At 39.2% G+C, this 4,237-nt stretch overlaps 1 pseudogene; it reads left to right on the forward strand.

Moving 5' to 3' along the window:
• Positions 1 to 278: 278 nt before the first annotated feature.
• LOC101647379 lies at positions 279 to 960 on the forward strand (annotated as a pseudogene).
• Positions 961 to 4,237: the final 3,277 nt, after the last annotated feature.

Genomic DNA, 4,237 nt, shown 5'->3' on the forward strand with positions numbered 1-4,237 from the left:
CTTCTTCTCATGCCATGTTATTTGACCTTAAGTCCAAGGGCTGCAGGTGAGCTTAGGGAGAGGTCAGTTTCAGTGTCGTTTCTACATTGTGGGGTTTCTTCTTCTGTTGTAGTCTATAAAGGATGTTGGTCACCTTGAAAAAACAGGGCTTAAGGTCCCATTAATCTGTGGAACATGGACTGGATCACCAGGGGTTGGATAAAAACTAGGTGTAAGAGTTTAATTAGAAACATAGTGTCTTTTTTCCTTCAGCGTGCCACCTTGATCTTGGTGTTGCCATGGGCCGCTGCCCTGCCCGATGTTACTGGTATTGTAAAAACAAGCCCTACCCAAAGTCCCGCTTCTGTCGAGGTGTCCCTGATGCCAAGATTCGCATTTTTGACCTGGGCCGGAAGAAGGCAAAGGTGGATGAATTCCCACTGTTTGGCCACATGGTGTCAGATGAGTATGAGCAGCTTTCCTCTGAAGCCCTGGAGGCTGCCCGCATATGTGCTAACAAGTACATGGTGAAAAGTTGTGGCAAAGATGGCTTCCACATCCGAGAGTGGCTCCACCCCTTCCACATCATCCGCATCAACAAGATGTTATCATGCGCTGGGGCTGACAGGCTCCAAACTGGGATGTGAGGTGCTTTTGGGAAACCTCAAGGCACAGTGGCTAGAGTCCACATTGGCCAGGTTTTCATGTCCATCCGCACCAAGCTTCAAAACAAGGAACATGTGATTGAGGCCTTACACAGAGCCAAGTTCAAGTTCCCTGGGCACCAGAAGATCCACATCTCCAAGAAGTGGGGCTTCACCAATTTTAATGTTGATAAGTTTGAGGATATGGTGGCTGAGAAGCGCCTCATCCCAGATGGCTGTGGAGTCACATACATCCCTAACCGTGGACCCTTGGACAAGTGGCGGGCTCTGCATTCATGAAGGCCTTGGTAGCCCTGCGCTGCCTCACTTGTACCCACCAAATAAAAACTGAAGTTCCTTCTACCCCAGGGGAATGATTGATCTCATGAATGCTGCTTCCATGAACACTGATTGTTGATTCAAGTAAGATAAAATACATGACAATTTCAGTGTTTTATATGTTTATCATGATGTTACCTACTAGTCCAGTTGTGAGGTTGTTGATTTTCTTGGCACTGAGTTGTAATCCATCCTAAAGGCTGCAATCCTTGATCTTCCTCAGCAACTGCTTCAAGTCCTCCTCACTTTTAACAATCAAGGTTGTGTCATTTGCATATTTCAGGTCCTTAATCAGCCTTCCTCCAATTCTGATGCCACATTCTTCTTCATATAACCCAGCTTCTCTGATTATTTTCTCAGCATAAATATTGAAAAAGTGTGGTAAGAGGATAAACCCTGATGCGTACCTTTCCTGATTTTAAACCATGAAGCAGTCCCTTTTTATGTTTGCACAACTACCTCTTATTCTATGTTCAGGTTCTATATCAGCACAATGTAGTATTCTGAGCTTCCTATTATTCTCAAAGCTAAACATATTTTGTTATGATCCACACAGTCGAATGCCTTAGTATAGTCAACAAAACACAGGCAAACATCTTTCTGCTATTTTCTGCTTTCAGCCAAGATCCATCTGACATCAGCAATGATGTCCCTTGCTCCACATCTTCTGAATCCAGCCTGATCCTCTGGCAGCTCCCTGTGAATGTGCTGCTGAAGCTATTATTGATTGATCTTCAGCAAAACTTTACTTGCTTGTGACATTAATGATATTGTTCTATAATTTGAGCATTCTCTTGATTCACCTTTCATTGGGATGGGCACAAATATGGACCTCTTCCAGTCAGTTGGCCAAGTAGTAGTCTTCCAAATTCCCTGACACAAATGAGTGTTTCCAGTGCTTCATCAGCTTGTTGAAACATTTCAATTGGTATTCCATACATTTCCAGAGTCTTGTTTCTGACTAATGCTTTCAGTGCAAGTTGAATTTCTTCCTTCAAAACTATTAGTTCTTGCTCATATGGTACTTCCAGAAATGGTGGGATTTTGACTAGTTCTTTTTGGCACAGTGACTCTGTATTCTCTTCTTTTGGTGCTTTCTGTACCATTCAATATTTTGCTTATAAAATCATTCAATATTGCAACTTGATGCTTGAGTTTTTCCTTAATTCTTTCAGTTTAATATATGTTGAGCAAGTCCCTCCTTTTTGTTTTTGTTTTTCTTTTTTACTCTGTCTTTGTATATTTTATTATAATATTTTTCCTTTTCTTTGTGAGCCACCTCTTGAAATTTTCTGTTCAGTTCTTTTACTTAATCACAGATGATGATTTCCTGGAAAAAGTCACCTATAAAAAGAAATTTGAACAAAATCCATCTTTTGCCTATTAAAAAAATGTTGATCCAACAAAACTTGGAAACTAATGAGCAAAAGCATTAATATCACATGCAAGAAAAAATTTGCTGAAAGTCATTCAAAAATAGTGGCACCATATATTGACAGGGAGCTACCAGAAATTCAAAACAGATTCAGAAAATGAAATAGAATTCACTATCTTCTCAAGGTTATTCATAGTTTATTATCTCCATAGTCAGATGCTTTTGTATTGTCAATAAAACACACATTTTTCTGGTATTCTTTCCTTTCAACCTAGTACTATCTGACATGAGCAGTGATATAACGTGGCTCTGGGCCCAAGCCAAGTGAGATCAGTTCTGATACGCACGCAGCACTACATCCCCAATAGCTGGGATAACACAACCTATGGAACCACATGAGGATAACTTGACAAAGCAGCCTGGAGTTGGCATAAATAATGTATAACCTAACTATCCATACTCTAAAAGACCAGATTAAGAGAACAGAAAACAGAAATAGTGAGCGTGACCACCAGTTATGAACTACTCTGATTTACTTTTGTGGTCATTATGACAAAAAACAAAAACCATCACCACCAACAAACAAACAAACCAAAAAGAAAAACATTATCAATAATCCTCCTGAGGTATGAGGCAATTGCAACGATAACATCAATAATTTATCCAATGGCATAATGTAAGGCACTGTTGATAATAGTAGTTTATGCTAGTATAGTCCATCTATGAGCTGCAATCCATGAGCTGTTCCTTTGTACAGATTAATTTCTTAATTGATTGAGCTCTGTTTACATTGAGCATGGGATTGATTCTAGGGGGAAATTTCCTGAATCATCAAGAGTTGGCTAGAAACATGTTCAAAGTGTCCACCCAGGACCATAGATCCACGTTTATTCTCTTAGGTTCCCGACATTATTGTTTAGCATCTTGCTAAGTTATTTGCTGATCATGAGTCTTTTTTCTACCCATATAAATTTATGATTAGTTTTTTATTTAAAGAATGTATTTAGGATTTGTATTGGATTGCTTTATATCAGTAGATTGTTTAGTATTGACATTTTCACAATATTAAGTCTTCCTATTTATGAGCACGAATATTTTCCACTTATGTGGGTCTTTTCTGGTTTCTTATAGTAATGTTCTATAGGTTTCTCTGTATAGGTCTCTTGTTTCTTTAATTAGGTTTATTTCTAAGTTTTAATCTGTGTGTGGTTATTGTAAATGGTATTGTTTCCTTAATGTCTTTTTCATAACTCTCTTTGCTGGTATACAGGAAAACTATTGATTTCTGGGTGTTAATTTTGTATCTTGCCACCTTGCTGAATCCCTCAATTGTTTCCAGTGTGATTTCTAAAAAAAACAACTCATTTTATTGGGGGCTCTTACAGCTTTTATAACAATCCATATATCAATTATATCAAATACATTTGTACATATGTTGCTATCATAATTTTCAAAACATTTCGTTTTCACATGAGCCCTTGGTATCAGCTTTTTTTTTTACCCTCTCTCCCCTCCCTCCCATCCTCGTGAACCCTTGATAAATTTTAAAATATTATTATTTTCATATATTTCACCATCCGATGTCTCCCTTCACCCACATTTTTGTTGTTTGTCCCACTCCAGGGTGGGGGGATGGGAGTGTGCTTTATGTCAATCATTATGATCGGTTCCCCCTTTCTCCCCTTTCCCCTCCTACCTTCCCCCTACCCTCATAGTATTGCTACTCCCATCATTATTCCTGAAGGGTTTGTCTGTCCTGGATTAAGTGTCTCCAGAGCTCTTATCTGTACTACTGTACATGCTTCAGTCTAGCCAGATTTGTAAGGTAGAACCGGGGTCATGATAGTGTGTGTGTAGGGTGGGGAGAGGGGGTCACGGGGTAAAGGAGTAAAGGAATGTT

Source organism: Echinops telfairi, unplaced genomic scaffold, assembly GCF_000313985.2.
Source record: "Echinops telfairi isolate 266 unplaced genomic scaffold, ASM31398v2 ScPeMD7_7423;HRSCAF=8461, whole genome shotgun sequence".
Taxonomy (NCBI): domain Eukaryota; kingdom Metazoa; phylum Chordata; class Mammalia; order Afrosoricida; family Tenrecidae; genus Echinops; species Echinops telfairi.